At 37.9% G+C, this 17,758-nt stretch overlaps 1 pseudogene; it reads right to left on the bottom strand.

The window, feature by feature from the left end:
• Positions 1 to 202: 202 nt before the first annotated feature.
• LOC143589916 (histone H2AX pseudogene) lies at positions 203 to 1,323 on the bottom strand (annotated as a pseudogene).
• Positions 1,324 to 17,758: the final 16,435 nt, after the last annotated feature.

The following is a 17,758-nucleotide window of genomic DNA, read 5'->3' as shown; positions in this document are numbered from 1 at the left end:
TCCATTCTTTCCTATATAGCAAGTAAACAGGGTATTCCTATTAGTCAAGGTCATTTTTGAATTTGATTTTGATATTGTTTCTGCGGGTGAGGTTTTACGTACTTGAGATGATTAAAATTCATATTTTTGTTATAACAAGATAATTTTGTGACATGATGCAACCACTAAAATCATGAACATGACCTAACAGATAGTACTAGACTTAAAACTCTTGAGACGCAGAACCAATATCAGCCTTGTCTTTGCCTGCTTTCTTTGGGAGCAAAATGGCATTAATATTAGGCAAAACACCACCATTTGCAATAGTGACAGAGCCCAAGAGCTTACTCAGCTCTTGATCATTCCTCACTGCTAACTGTAAGTGCCTTGGAACTATTCTGGACTTGTTGTTATCCCTAGCAGCATTACCAGCCAACTTCAATACCTCAGCTGCCAAATACTCTAGAACAGCTGACAGGTAGACCGGCGCCAACACGTTGGGCGTACCGTCCGGCTTTTAGAAAGCGGGCAATTCGACCAACAGGGAACTGAAGACCGGCTTTGGGAGATCTTGAAACAGCCTTCGAAGCCTTGGGCTTGCCTCGACCGCCTTTCTTCAAAACATCTTTTGCACCAGTTGGAACACTTCAAAACACGCGGCTACATATCTAATTTAAAATTCAAAACACGCGGTATCTTACAAGCTGCAGAGAGAAGATGAAACCCTAGATCACATCGCAGCCTCAGGATAGATTGACACTTGAAATTGATGAATGGGAGTAACAATCGATCAAATACTACATGTATTGCATTCCGTTTGGATTAGATTAAAAAAAAAGGGTGAATGACGGTCGGCCTAGGGTTCCAATAGAGATTTCAGTTATGTTTTTGGGTTTTATTTCGTTCGGGAATGATTATAATCAACTGAAACTAATCACTACCCATGGTTTTAAGGTGTAATTATTAGTTTTTAACTGAACCAATTGAAAAGATGCGTTGGGGTTGGATCGAAGATAACTGTCTAAGGTTTGTAGGTAAGTGTCATTTTTATCCTCTGATTCTTAATAGTCTTATGAGTATTGGATGTTCTAAGCATAAAAATCATAGCTTGAATTCGTTGTGAATGTTTTAATTTATTAAATTTAGGTTTAAGTGAAATTTCATGTAGGGCTTTGATTATAAAGATGAATCTGTGAACACCTTATAGATGTACCGATTTGTTAACATATCGAACGTAATCAAAATTTTGAAATTTTGGTTAACTATGTGTTATAGAAATAGTTAACCGGGCTTCGTTTTGGATTGTTTTGATTTGTAGGAACTAATACTTGCAAACATTGACATGGTGGAAGCAAATTTTAGATCAGGTGGTTATGTTGTTTTCTCTACATGCTCCATTATAGGTACCTGTTGTAAGGATGCTTTTAATGTTACTATTTTAATTATCATTTCTAATTGTTATTATTATTATTATTATTTTGGCAGGATGCAGATGTTAGACTATGCACTCAAGAAAAGAGATGCGAAAGTGTGAAACTTGTGCGATGCATATCAAACTTTGGCTACCCAGGGGTATTATGGACTTTTTTGATATTATCAGAATTTGCAAAGTGTGATCAAGTGTATTAAAAGTCATAGATAAGGTTGTTTTAGTGTCATAAAGAAACTAATGACAGACGTTTTTCGTTTTGTGGTATAGCTGATAACACTAAAACACATCTTTGTTACTCGGACCCTAGCGATGATTAGCTGATCGCGTCTGTGGTGGAAAATAACATGAAGAAACTGAGATATACATGCAAATAACGTGTCAAGTGGTTCACTCAATACTTGGTCCCAATGTATGTTTCTTTTTATTTTATTTTATTCTATTTAATTTTTAAAATCATTGTTGTAGATCATTTCTTTCTTTTATTTTATTATTATTATTATTATTATTATTATTATATTATTATTATTATTGTTTTGTTTGATTAAGTTGACTAGAGTAATTGTTTGTAAATGAGCCGAAGGAGCTCGCTCAAAATCTGAACGAACCATTTTGAGCGAGCTTTTCTAACTTTTTTTGAGCAAGCTTTTAAAATTTGTCTCTTTTAGGACCAAATGGGATTTTTGGTCAACTTAGATTGCTTAATTATATAGCTAAGCATGTATTTTATCCATCTAACAAGTTCAGATGCCGCTTTGAATGTTATTGCGCTTTTATGTTTGAGGTACATAATGACCTCACATTATGTTAATTTGCAGTATATAATAGTCTTATACACATAGATTGTAATCACATCATCATCTTGCTAAGGTAAATTATACAGATTATTCGGGTAATCTTCATGTTGCATCTGCAGAAGCTCCAAATGAGGCACTCCCACTCGATTGCTGGCCCACTTTCAAGGCTGCATGGATGCCAAAACAATATATTCAAGGTACTGAAGGTTCACAAATATTTTTCAAAAGCATGCATTTTGTCTAAACTTGACCATTTTGGTTAAAACTGTCAAAACTGCACAAAAAACAGTTTTGGTCGAAACAGTTGTCAAATTTGTCTACTTTTCTATCAAAGCATTTGACACACAACCCGGCGCCGGTACACATGCAACCCGCCTCCTGGTACGCGTAAATGGTATTGATACGCTATGCCTTAATCCGACACCACGCGTCATCGGATGTGTAACCAGTGCCGGTACTCGCATAACGTGACATAGGATGCGTAACCAGCAACGGAATGTGCGTAACATGCACCATGCATAACTAAAAGAATTTTTTTTTCTGTCTTGATGTGTATGCCTTTGAAGGTACTCTTGAATTTGAACCTTGGCTCAGACTCAGATCGTTTAAAACCAAGCCGATTAAGTGGGTTGGTTCGGTTTTAGCGGTTATAGAAATAAGAATAACCATAAGCCATTATATTAAAAGTATATCATTTTTAAGTAATATATTTTTTTATAAACATATTTAGGGAGTTGAAACTAGGGGTATGCATAAAAGTGAAAATTCGGATTTTTGGTTCTTTTGAATATGTCCGGTTTCAACTAGGGGTATACTTAATAATACAGTTATATACTATTAGGAACTATATTATAAAATAACAATGTAAACACGCACCATCATATGTTAATAAGTTATTTATATACCATTCTCAATTTTTTAAAGAAGTTTATGAAAGCTTATCAAATTTAAGAGAACGCTTTGTTGAGTTTGTTTGATGACTAAACACTAAGATGCTTAGTGGTTATCTTTTTCTTTGATATATAAAAGGAGGCATGCGACATTTATTTTATTTTACCAAGTGGTTTCTGAATCTGTGCTGGTGTTGGAAAACATACTCTTGAAGGTAATGACTTATACAGAGAAATGATGGAAAGTGGTGTCAGCCAGGTGACAAACAGGTAACAGTATCGAGGCTTATGTTAATTGTAATATGTGTTTACTAATTTTGATTGTTTTATCTGATTGTTTGTACCTTTTTGTTCATTTAATCACAGGGAGAGCAAGTGTGCTTTTATTAACGGTTAAATGAATGAGCCACCAGGTGTTCGTGCTCGTGTTGGTTGACCATGGCTGAAGGACATCGTGCTTTTGTTTGTCGGAAACATTCTTCTTTTAACTCGGGTAATGTTGCGTATAAAAGCTTTTATAACTCGGGTAATGTTGCGTATGAAATGGTTGAACATATGTTGGTATCGTGTGCAATAGCACACATGGTTTGGACCGTGAATATTCAATGGTATAAGATCGAATCATTTTTCGTCTTTTTTATAAACAATGTTCTAGAAATTTATAAGATGATCACGGGAGGCAAAAAGAGTATTATTATAGCAATATTAAGGTCGTCATGTTGATGTATATAGAAAGCATGAAGTAACATAATATTAACAACAGAGAACCGACGATACAATTAATTGCAAAGGACACAAAGGTACTATCACATGGGATAGCTAAATGATATAGTTATGAATTTTGTAGTTTATGTTTGTAAAAGTGTAAATTACTTCCAGAGGGTAAAATTAAAATACAAAGGCAGACAAAAATAAGAATGATAAGAAGAATTTGTGACCACACAAAAATCCTTTAAAAATAAATTCAAAAAAAACAATAAAAAATTATAACTCAAAATATAAATAAAAAACGTAAAAATATAAAAAACTAAAATCTTTCCGCCATCATTCCTGTTAAAAAAAATCAAAAAACATAAAAAAAATGCCGAAAAAACACAATTGCCGAGATCAAAGACACAATGACGAAAATGTGCAAAAGATACAATTATAACTATAAAAGACACAGTATATCGCAAAATATAATACAATGTCAAACAAAATATAGCACAAGAAAAGACGCACTCAATTACGAAAATAAACACAAAACACAATATAAACAAAAAGACACAATGATCTTTTTCACTCAAAACTATGTCTTTTTTTTAGAATGAGAAATACGTGGAAACATTTTTGTGTTTTTACATTTTTCGTTTTTTTATTAAATTTTGAGTTATGATTTATTTAGGGTTTTTTTTTACTATAAATTCTTCTCATCTTTCTCATTTTTATTCCTCTTTGTAGAATAACTTGAAAAGATACTTGAGATTTTGCCTTAAAACTTCTTTGTATATATCATAAAAAGTCGGCATTGAAAAAAATAATAACTTATTAGTTGTAAATGAGTGAGTGTTTTTAATTGATCCCAAGTTCACAACTCATGTACCAAAATGAGACACTAAAAGCATTTTCAACTTATCTCGTAAAACTATGTGAGAGGAGTATGCAAATTATATGGTGGAGTTGTGAGTGATTATGAGTGTAAATTATAAGATAGAGAGAGAAAAATGTAGTGTTTTTCTGTAATTTAGGGAAATTTTGTTTGCCCTTATTTATTTTTTAATATTTTTTGAATTGGTTTATGAGTAGAAGAGAGAGAAAACTCAAATAATAAAGATATAAAAAATATTATTTAATTGAACATCAAAGAGAAATGTAGTGATTTTTATTTTAATTATAGAGACGGTGATATGGGACGGGCTGGGATGCTCTAATAACCGATAAAGTCAAAAACTTTATTTAAACATCGGTATAATATGTGTACTTTTTTTAAGTTAAAACTTTACTAGAAAATAAAGTTAGCTAATTGAATTATAAAAAAAACTCAAAATAAATAAATAAATAAATAAATAAATAATTTCAATATAATGTAAAAATATGATGAAGTACATAAAAGATAGAATTACAAAAATTGTCCTTTATGTTTATCCCAAATTTCACGGGTGGTCCTTTATCTTCCAAATTGATGTTTATTGTCCTTTACGTTTAAAAATGTTACACCTTTTGTCCTTTAGGCCTAACCCTATTAAAAAACCTCGTTAAGTTGTGTCATGTGCTGCTCACGTGGGGGTATTACCGTAATTACAGGTCCCGTTAATATTTCCCCCAATTATATGCCCAATCCAACCCCCGATCGTTCATTAATGTATAACAAAATAAATTTAGGGTTCTAAGAATCCCAAACGGATTGTTCCCAAAATCGATCCTCACATCATGGTTTTATGCAAATGTGGGAAATAGGCAATCATCCTCACATCATGGACACCCAAGAACCCCCGTCGTCGTTTCTACTCATGTCCGGACCAGGTAATGATTTCTTCGTTCAATTAAAGGTGTGAAAGATTATTGTTTCATGAAATTATTGGTCTGAAATCATTTTTTTATGTCTAAACCCAGGATTCAAGATGTGGATTCATTGGTTGGTTTTATCAAAGGTGTGAAAGATGTATACATCATTCCTGGTTTGATTAGGGCAAAGAACAACCTTCAAGATGCTCTTAAAAAGTTGGAACTTGGTAATGAAATACTTGAAGGCAAACTGACTGCAAGTGAAGCCAATGCAAAGAAACTGAAGAAGATGTTGGTTCTTAGTTGGCTAAGGTTTATTTTGTATGTTATGTTGTTTTGATGCAAGTGCATATATGCAATGTTGTTGGTTTAGTTTGTTAGGTAGGCCAGGTATGTGGGTCTGATTTGAGTTTGGTTTAATGTAGGTGCCAATATGCACATATTTTGCATCTGCACAAAATGATGTAATGTATTAGTTTTTGTATCCTAATGCAAGTGCTAAATATGCATCCTTTTGTATCTGCACAATATGTTTATCCATTACCACAAACTATTGACCATACAAAATCAAACTTTAACACAATATGACCATAGTTGAATGCACATAGTCAAACAAATTATGCACATCTTTTCGTATCTGCACAATATTTTTATCCATTGCTACACAAACTATTAACCATACAAAATCAAACTTTAACACAATATGACCATAGTTAGACTGCACATAGTCAAATAAATTATATCACACAAACTCAAAACATAAACTCATCCAAACACTTGACACTTCAAATTACACTTACTTCATACTCATTAGTTCAAAATACATAACTAAAAGACTTAACAAAAGCCATATTAAACAAGTTCAAAATACATAACCAAGTCATCTTAACAAGCACAAAAGCTATATTAAGCTGCCTTTTTCCCCTTCTATCACACCCCAACCTAAGGCGGAAATGTTAGGGCGTGAGCTGATTGCGCACAGCTCTCAAACTACTATCATGCAAAATTTAAAATTTATAATATCTATTATTCCAATTTAAATAATACAACAAATTCAAATAATCATAATACATAAAATTCATAATTAAACAAGTAAGACAAACATCCTAAATTAAATTCTTGCATCTTCTTCTCTAACATGTACCCTAAGTTGCTTCAAACAATATTGATATTCATAACATGCGGTAACCTGCATATGCGTAAAAAAAACAATAGGTTTTGTCAACACGAGGTTGAGTGAGTAAAACACAAATTTAAGACACAATAATAATAATAATATAAAAGAGCAAACTGTGACAAGTGAGATAATCAATTTAACCAATGAGTAAGTAAATAATGTTGTCGGTAAGCTCGATGCCAGATGAACTGAACGATGGCTAACACGACGGGAGTATGGTCATACTAGTATGAGAATATGTTGGACCTCTCCGACATGTATTCAAGTAAAGCATATAACACGTTAGGCATAGATTGTTAAACACACAAAACTAATAGTTGCAAGTTTGAGTATTAAATATAGTAAAATCCCTACGAACGCATATGTCCCCAAAAGGGTAAAAATGAGTTAAAAGGGGGGAGTGAGATACTCACCCGATAAAGTAGAACAAGTGAAGATGATACGATGATAGAAAATAAATTAAATGAGACCGAGTTTCTCGGGACGCGTTGACGAGGGTTTCTAGTTATTAATGATAATAATATTATTTATAACGAAACAATAATATGACGAATTTTAGGGTTTCTATGTGATTTGAGTTATACTTGGGATTATAATATTATTGATTGATCGATTGAACTCTACGGTTATTGTTATCGTGAAATCATTATTAAATATCATTTATTTCTAAAATGATTATCTTTGTTATATTTAAAATATCATCAAACTACACTTGTTAGAATAAGTAATTAAATAATATAAATAAATAAATTTAATATAAATAAAATAAATTAACTCAAGTAAATACATGATATATGTTATAATTATAATAAAACAAATATAAATAAATTAAATAGATAAATAAATCATAATATGTATTATAATAATAATATATAAATAAATATTTATTTCGAACCGATAACGAAAATTAGTTTAAGTAAAATTTATAAAACGTTTTTAGTACGTTTTAATATATCCAATATATTTCCGTTAAAACGGAAATACATAATTATATTATATATCTATATATATAATGTATATATTATATATGGTTAAAAATGTTCAACAACAAGAAATCATGAAGTTAAAGTGACGGTTTTATATAATAAGATTTATTTAATATTTAATAATAATTAGCATTAGTTACAAAACATTTAAAACCAATTAAAAAAAAATAACAAACCGCGTCAAGGGGGGCTCGAACCCACGCCCCTTGTCGGTTCACTGAACTTATCAAGCACACACAAGCCAGTTGGGCTGGTGTGTTACTTGGTTGTTATATGAAATGTAAGGCCCCGTTACCGGTAACCCTACTTACGTGTTGGATTTACTCATAAACACAGTTCTAAACATCAGAGTTAATTAAAACATTTACGCGGAATATAAAACTTTCTTAAAACTTTACATAATTAATAACTTGTCTCAAACATTTATTGTCTTTCACATTAAAGCATTAAAATTAACACATCATAGGTCTTCAAATGCCAGATTCTTGTTCAGTGCCATGTGTCTCCTCAAGCGAGCTGCCTCATCCTACTCACCTGCGTGCATACTAAAAGTCAGCTACGCTGAGTGAGTTCTAGATAATCACATAATCATACCATTCACATAACATTATATTCTTTCATTCATACTTTCATACCTTCATACTTTCTTACTTTCTTACTTTCATACTTTCTTACTTTCTTTTGTATTAACTTACTTTCATATCTTATGTTATAAAGAGCATTACGCCCTACATTCCTCGAGTATTATTAGGGCTCGGTACCCTCTTTCCTCGAGTATTATTAGGGCTCGGTACCCTCTTTCCTCGAGTATTATTAGGGCTCGGTACCCTCTTTCCTCGAGTATTATTAGGGCTCGGTACCCTTCTTCCTTGAATATTAGTAGGGTTCGGTTCCCTAGTTCTCGAATATTAGTAGGGTTCGATTCCCTCTTCGTTACCATACAACCATACATCATACCTCGAGTATTATTAGGGCTCGGTACCCTTTTCGTAACCATACAACCATACATTATCATTTCTTTCTTCTATTATCTCTATCATGTTCATACACATAAACATACATAACATACTTACCTTATACATAGCGTTACAACCAGACAGTACGTGCAATATCCGAAGATCGTTCACGTACCATCAAGCAATCATTCATACATTTCACATTATCCACATAAGGCATACACTTATCTCTTAGGATAAGTGTATTAACAAACATGTTGAGTATGCACACAGCCCCGAAAACATAACACATAAGTGGGGCTAGAAACTCACCTGAACACGGTTACGTTCTCCGTTGATCGTAATCCCTTTCTTCAGTTGTGCACGGCTGACTGTATAACAAGTATACATATCAATTTAACTATCACTACTTATAACATCTTTCCAATCTTAATTACTACCCACAACGAACGGGGGTCAGGGGGCAGCGCCCCTGGCAGCGGGGTCTAGGGGCGGCAGCCCCTAGCAGGGTCCAAGGGGCAGAGCCCCTGGCTGGGGTCGAGCTGCCAGGTCAGCTTGGAAAAATTTTATTTCCATTAACTGTCTTAACACATTTTTCATTAGATTTTTAATTTATTTTCTAAACGAACTTGGCTTTAGGCGAAGTTAAACCTCAGGCGAACTTGTCATCAGGCGAAGTTAAACCTCAGGCGAACTTAGCTTTAGGCGAAGTTAAACCTCAGGCGAACTTAGCTTTAGGCGAAGTTAAACCTCAGGCGAACTTAGCTTTAGGCGAAGTTAAACCTCAGGCGAACTTGTCATCAGGCGAAGTTAAACCTCAGGCGAACTTAGCTTTAGGCGAAGTTAAACCTCAGGCGAACTTAGCTTTAGGCGAAGTTAAACCTCAGGCGAACTTAGCTTTAGGCGAAGTTAAACCTTAGGCGAACTTAGCTTTAGGCGAAGTTCATCAGGCGAACTTAGCTTGCAGGCGAAGTTCATCGCTTGAAGGCGAAGTTGCCCAGATGAAGGCGAAGTTGCCCAGATGTCCGCTGTTTCGGTTTCTGATCAACATTTCGGGCGATTTTAACACCCTTGTTAAGGTTCAATACCACCCACTACACTTCCCGACCATTTTCGGTCGTTTATACACTAAAAGCTCGGATCTTTAAACTTCCAAGATCAAGAATCATACCTTTTGAGCTTGTTTGGATCTCGTTTATCTTGGTATCTCCACTAATCTTTCTCTCTTACCCGGACCTCGCTCGATCCTTCCTTCTTTCTCGGCCCGGCCGGCGGCGGTTTTGGGTGTGCTTGGTGTGTGTGTATGTGTGTGTTTAGGAGAGTGGGGGAAAATGAAGATATTTGGGATTTTGGGGGTATTTATATCCCTGAAATCCCATTCTCATTTAACCCATCTCAATTAATCCAAGTCCAAGACCCGCTCCTTCCCCGACATTAATCAATTACGCAAAATCACTAAACATAACTTCCTTTATTTATCATTAAAATTTTAGGATGTTACAAGTCTTCCCCCCTTAAAGAGGTTTCGTCCCCGAAACCTAACTATTACATAAACAAACTAGGGTAAAACTTGCGCATCTCATCCTCGGCTTCCCAAGTAGCATCTGATCCCTTGCGGTGTTTCCATATTACTTTTACCAAAGGTATAATCTTGTGACGAAGCTGCTTCTCCTTGCGATCAACGATCTCTATCGGTTGCTCGATGTAGTTCAATTGTTCATTAACCTCAATGTCCATTAATGGCACGTGAGACGTGTCATCAGCTAGACACTTCCTCAGATGAGAAACATGGAAGGTTGAATGAATTCCTTCTAACTCATCGGGTAAATCCAGTTTATAAGCTACTTCACCCGCACGACCTACAATCTTGAACGGTCCAATGTACCTCGGACTCAACTTTCCTCTTTTCCTAAAATGGATAATTCCTTTCCAAGGCGAGACCTTGAGCATCACATAGTCACCCACGCTAAACTCAATTGGTCGTCGCCGCTTATCTGCATAAGACTTTTGTCTGTCTTGCGCGGCTTTCAATCTTGCTTTGATCTGATCGAGCTTTGAAGACGTTTCTTGAACTACTTCTAGGCTTCCCATTTCTTTCTGACCAATCTCGCCCCAACACACCGGGGTTCTACATCGTCTACCGTAAAGCATCTCAAACGGTGGCATACCAATACTTGAATGGTAACTGTTGTTATAGGAGAACTCTGCCAGATGCAGATGATCATCCCAACTTCCACCAAAATCTAAAACACAAGCACGTAGCATATCCTCAAGGGTTTGGATCGTCCTTTCGGACTGTCCATCAGTTTGAGGATGATACGCCGTACCGATGTTCAACCTCGTCCCCATAGCTTCATGGAATTTCTTCCAGAACCTCGAAGTAAACCGTGTATCTCTATCGGACACGATCGATAACGGTACTCCATGCTTGGTTACAACTTCCTTGATGAACAGGCTTGCTAACATTTCTGACGAGATGGCCTCTCGTATGGGCAGAAAGTGAGCACTCTTGGTCAAACGGTCCACAATCACCCAGATGGTATCATGTTGCTTAGCTGTACGAGGTAGCTTAGTTATGAAATCCATGGTGATGTGTTCCCATTTCCACTCAGGTATCTCTAGCGGTTGCATCTTCCCATAAGGCTTTTGGTGCTCGGCTTTGACTTGTAAGCAAGTTAATCACTTACTAACATAATCCACTACATCGTTCTTCATTCCTGGCCACCAGTAATCTCTTTTCAAGTCTTGGTACATCTTTGTAGCTCCAGGATGGATTGAGTACCTTGACTTATGAGCTTCATCTAAGATTCGACTTCTAAGATCACCATGGCGTGGAATCCACATACGGTCAAATCTAGTTTTAACTCCATGAGTGTTTTCCATCAACTCATCTTGCTGGCCATAAATCCTTTCTTTCTTTACTAACCCTTCGTCTACTAACACTTCTGACTGCACTTTGATGATTTCTTCAAAAAGACTTGAGTTCATGATCAACTTATATGACTTCACTGTTGCAAGGACTTCCTCATTCTTACGACTTAACGCATCAGCGACCACGTTAGCTTTACCGGGGTAATACCTAATCTCACAGTCGTAATCCTTTATCAATTCTAACCATCTTCTCTGCCTCATGTTCAGTTCTTTCTGTTCGAAGAAGTACTTTAAACTCTTATGATCGGTATAGATAGTACACTTAGTACCGTACAGGTAATGCCTCCATATCTTAAGAGCATGCACTACAGCTGCTAACTCCAGATTATGCGTCGGATAAGTACTTTCATGGACCTTCAACTGTCTAGACGCGTAAGCTATCACCTTCCCCCGTTGCATCAACACGCAACCTAACCCTTGATGCGAGGCATCAGCACAAACAACGAAATCCTCGTCGCCATCGGGCAAAGTAAGGATTGGAGCTTGCGTGAGCCTCTTCTTCAATTCTTCAAAGGCTTCTTCCTGAAACTTTCCCCAACTGAATACTATCGACCTTCGGGTCATACCGGTCAGCGGTGCGGCTATCTTGGAGAAACCTTCGATGAATCTCCTATAGTAGCCAGCTAACCCTAAGAAACTTCGTATATCAGTCGGATTCTGCGGAGTCTTCCAATTCGTTATCGCTTCAATCTTAGCTGGGTCCACGGTAATCCCTTCAGGATTAATCACGTGACCTAAAAATTGCACTTCTATTAACCAGAACGCGCACTTCGAAAACTTGGCATACAACTTCTCTTTCTTCAGAGTCTCAAGTACCTCTCTCAGATGCTCAGCATGTTCAGACTCGCTCTTTGAATAAACCAATATATCATCGATGAAGACGATAACCGACTTATCCAACATCGGTCGACACACCCTATTCATCATGTCCATAAATGCTGCAGGAGCATTGGTTAGACCGAATGACATTACGAGGAACTCGTAGTGTCCATACCGCGTTCGGAACGCTGTCTTAGGGATGTCTGCCTCTTTCACCTTCAGCTGATGGTAGCCTGATCTGAGATCTATTCGTGAGAACCAACTTGAACCTTGCAGTTGGTCAAATAGATCATCAATCCTTGGCAACGGATATCTATTCTTTATCGTAAGCTTATTCAACTCACGATAGTCTATGCACATCCTCATACTTCCATCCTTCTTTTTCATGAACAATACTGGTGCGCCCCACGGGGAAACACTCGGTCTTATGAAACCTTTGTCGAGGAGTTCTTGCAGTTGTGACATCAATTCTTTCATCTCGGACGGTGCTAGACGGTAAGGCGCTTTTGCGACAGGTTGGGCTCCTGGTATTAAATCTATCTGAAATTCTATCTCTCGCTCTGGTGGCAACCCCGGAAGATCCTCAGGGAATACTTCTGGGTAGTCGCGCACAATAGGAACATCTTTCATTTCTTTCGTCTCGGCCGTAGCGTTGACGACATACGCCAGGTAGGCACAACACCCTCGCCTTAGCAAACCCTCGGCTTTCATCATCGAAATGACATTAAGCCCAGAACTTTCCTTATCACCATAGACCGTTACCGCGCTACCATCCAATGACTTTAACCTTATGATCCTACTCTTACATACTATCTGAGCCTCAAACTCAGACAACCAATCCATACCCAAAACCACATCGAACCCTCCCAAGGTCATAACGTACAAGGTAATCGGGAACTCATGTCCTTCCAATTCTATCTTACAGTTCTTAACCATTTTTGTTATTTTAACCGAAGTGTCACTGGCGGTTTCTACTACAAAAGTTTCAGACACTCGGCAACATTTCATTTTAGCTAGTTTACTAAATGGTGTGGCTACGAAACTTTTGTTTGCGCCCGAATCAAATAATACAGAAGCGGAAACACCGTTCACTAGAAACGTACCTGTGACAACATCCGGAATCTGCTTGGCTTGTTCTTGGGTCAACATGTAGGATCTAGTTCTTGGCCTAGCTTGATCGGCATCCTTCCTTCTACTACCTCTAGCTTCACTCTCGGTACACTCCCTAGCAAAATGACCCGTCTTACCACACTTGTAGCATGCAGGCTTAGAACTGCACTCATGAGCATAATGACCTGCCTTCCCACACTTGTAGCAAACATTCGACCCAAATTTACATTCTCCGGCATGTATCTTTCCACACTTATGACATGTATCTGAACCCCTTCCCCACCTACACTCACCACTGTGCGCCTTGCCACAAGTCTTGCACGACCTGTTCTCCCAAACTCTCGGCTGCTTGTTCTTAGGGTTCCACATCTGGGTACCGGGTCGTTTAGCAGGAGCGACCCCTTTCCTCTCTTTCTTCTCATCTCCCACCACCACATCATCCGCAACCAAGTCTGCGTAGACCATTTCTGCGAGTTCGACAGCAGAATCGAAAGTAGTAGGTTTACTTGTTCTGACTAACATGCGAACTCTCTGTGGTAATCCCCTCACATAACACTTGATCCTTTTAGCCTCAGTGTTGATCATATCGGGCACCAACCTAGACATTCGATTGAACTCGGTGGTGTACTCACGATGCGTCATTGTCCCAGCTTTCAAATTTAGGAACTTCATCTCCGCCCTTTCAACCTCGGCGTCAGCACAAAACTTCTTCATTACTAACTCCTTCAGGTCGTCCCACTTCATTTCTTTGATCTCTTCACGGGTCTTCCTCTGCTCCACACTCTCCCACTAATACATAGCCTCATCTTCAAACGATTGGGTGGCATAACCGACAGCTTGATCAGGACGGCACTCGCTAATGCGGATAACCTTATCCATGGCGGTTATCCACTGAAGAGTAGCTATTGCGTCTCCTAAACCAGTCAGCTTAGGCGGGTCACAACCTTTGAAGGACTTATAGTTGCAACCGCCTCGGCCCTTCTTCCTATCATCATCTTTCACAGACCTTACCTCACTTGAGTCACCCCTTTCCCTCTCGTCATCCTTCCTACCATTACCACCTGCCCCTTCAACAGTTCTTTCACGGCTTCCAGCAGACCTTCCCGGGGTAATATTTTTCACAGCAGTAGCTACAGCTTGAACAATAGCTGCTTGAATTGCAGGGTCCAGTTGAACTCCTTCATTGTTTTCCGGGTTCCTTCCCGCTGCGCTTCCTTCAGCTTCAGTGTTGGAAGCGGTCTCAACCGAAGGTTGCTGGACACGACGAGGCCTGCCGCGTCGTCTAGTGCGACCTCCAGCTCCAACAATGTCTCCGGCTCCAGCCATCGTATTCTAAAAGGGAAAACACAAACATCATCATTCAAGGAACTATTTAGTACAAGGATAGCAAGGCTAACAGGTAATAACAGTGGCCAGCTGTGACTAGCTGATCACATTGCTTTCCGTGTCCTATACACTTCCCTTTATGAGTCTATTTGTGCTGGTTCTACTTAAGCAATTAGTCAAATCAACAATCAATTATTCCTATCCCTTTTGTTCACATATATTTTCTTTCTCATTAACATATATCATTTAATTATACAATTTACCTTTACTAATCTTGCTTGAGCGACACATGGCATTCTTGGACTGGCATCTTCTTTCATTTCTTACTTATATCCCATACTCTGTTCGAGTCTAAGCATGTAGGATGCTTAAATCTCTCGAACTTTGCTCTGATACCAACTTGTAAGGCCCCGTTACCGGTAACCCTACTTACGTGTTGGATTTACTCATAAACACAGTTCTAAACATCAGAGTTAATTAAAACATTTACGCGAAATATAAAACTTTCTTAAAACTTTACATAATTCATAACTTATCTCAAACATTTATTGTCTTTCACATTAAAGCATTAAAATTAACACATCATAGGTCTTCAAATGCCAGATTCTTGTTCAGTGCCATGTGTCTCCTCAAGCGAGCTGCCTCATCCTACTCACCTGCGTGCATACTAAAAGTCAGCTACGCTGAGTGAGTTCTAGATAATCACATAATCATACCATTCACATAACATTATATTCTTTCATTCATACTTTCATACCTTCATACTTTCTTACTTTCTTACTTTCATACTTTCTTACTTTCTTTTGTATTAACTTACTTTCATATCTTATGTTATAAAGAGCACTACGCACTACATTCCTCGAGTATTATTAGGGCTCGGTACCCTCTTTCCTCGAGTATTATTAGGGCTCGGTACCCTCTTTCCTCGAGTATTATTAGGGCTCGGTACCCTCTTTCCTCGAGTATTATTAGGGCTCGGTACCCTTCTTCCTCGAATATTAGTAGGGTTCGGTTCCCTAGTTCTCGAATATTTGTAGGGTTCGATTCCCTCTTCGTTACCATACAACCATACATCATACCTCGAGTATTATTAGGGCTCGGTACCCTTTTCGTAACCATACAACCATACATTATCATTTCTTTCTTCTATTATCTCTATCATGTTCATACACATAAACATACATAACATACTTACCTTATACATAGCGTTACAACCTGACAGTACGTGCAATATCCGAAGATCGTTCACGTACCATCAAGCAATCATTCATACATTTCACATTATCCACATAAGGCATACACTTATCTCTTAGGATAAGTGTATTAACAAACATGTTGAGTATGCACACAGCCCCGAAAACATAACACATAAGTGGGGCTAGAAACTCACCTGAACACGGTTACGTTCTCCGTTGATCGTAATCCCTTTCTTCAGTTGTGCACGGCTGACTGTATAACAAGTATACATATCAATTTAACTATCACTACTTATAACATCTTTCCAGTCTTAATTACTACCCACAACGAACGGGGGTCCGGGGGCAGCGCCCCTGGCAGCGGGGTCTAGGGGCGGCAGCCCCTAGCAGGGTCCAAGGGGCAGAGCCCCTGGCTGGGTTCGAGCTGCCAGGTCAGCTTGGAAAAATTTTATTTCCATTAACTGTCTTAACACATTTTTCATTAGATTTTTAATTTATTTTCTAAACGAAATTGGCTTTAGGCGAAGTTAAACCTCAGGCGAACTTGTCATCAGGCGAAGTTAAACCTCAGGCGAACTTAGCTTTAGGCGAAGTTAAACCTCAGGCGAACTTGTCATCAGGCGAAGTTAAACCTCAGGTGAACTTAGCTTTAGGCGAAGTTAAACCTCAGGCGAACTTAGCTTTAGGCGAAGTTAAACCTCAGGCGAACTTAGCTTTAGGCGAAGTTAAACCTTAGGCGAACTTAGCTTTAGGCGAAGTTCATCAGGCGAACTTAGCTTGCAGGCGAAGTTCATCGCTTGAAGGCGAAGTTGCCCAGATAAAGGCGAAGTTGCCCAGATGAAGGCGAAGTTGCCCAGATGTCCGCTGTTTCGGTTTCTGATCAACATTTCGGGCGATTTTAACACCCTTGTTAAGGTTCAATACCACCCACTACACTTCCCGACCATTTTCGGTCGTTTATACACTAAAAGCTCGGATCTTTAAACTTCCAAGATCAAGAATCATACCTTTTGAGCTTGTTTGGATCTCGTTTATCTTGGTATCTCCACTAATCTTTCTCTCTTACCCGGACCTCGCTCGATCCTTCCTTCTTTCTCGGCCCGGCCGGCGGCGGTTTTGGGTGTGCTTGGTGTGTGTGTATGTGTGTGTTTAGGAGAGTGGGGGAAAATGAAGATATTTTGGGATTTTGGGGGTATTTATATCCCTGAAATCCCATTCTCATTTAACCCATCTCAATTAATCCAAGTCCAAGACCCGCTCCTTCCTCGACATTAATCAATTACGCGAAATCACTAAACATAACTTCCTTTATTCATCATTAAAATTTTAGGATGTTACATGAAAGCAATTTTTTAGATACAAATACTGAAAAACCCCTAATTGGACTATGAACCCTAGCCTAACAATTGATTAAACGGTTGTATAATTGTTAAATTAATCTATTGATAGATATACCGCAATTAAATGAGGGCCTAAGGTCGCCGTCTTGATTCCAAGATGTACAAGAGTTTAATTGATATTTGGTTTATGTATGAAGCATATCAAGAAAACCCCTATGACGGTATAACTAATGATATAAACAAATCCGTTTTGATTGATATTCTATAATTAACAGGTCGGAGGAGTCGCTAAAAGAGTTATATTGATCTGCTAGAGATCAAATCTATGTTTAGTACTA

Source organism: Bidens hawaiensis, unplaced genomic scaffold (genome assembly GCF_021521415.1).
Source record: "Bidens hawaiensis isolate Kalapana, Puna unplaced genomic scaffold, B.hawaiensis_p1.1 tig00038037_1, whole genome shotgun sequence".
Classification (NCBI taxonomy): Eukaryota; Viridiplantae; Streptophyta; class Magnoliopsida; order Asterales; family Asteraceae; genus Bidens; species Bidens hawaiensis.
Note: the sequence above shows the minus strand (reverse complement) of the source record. Positions and strands in the feature narration are given on the sequence as shown.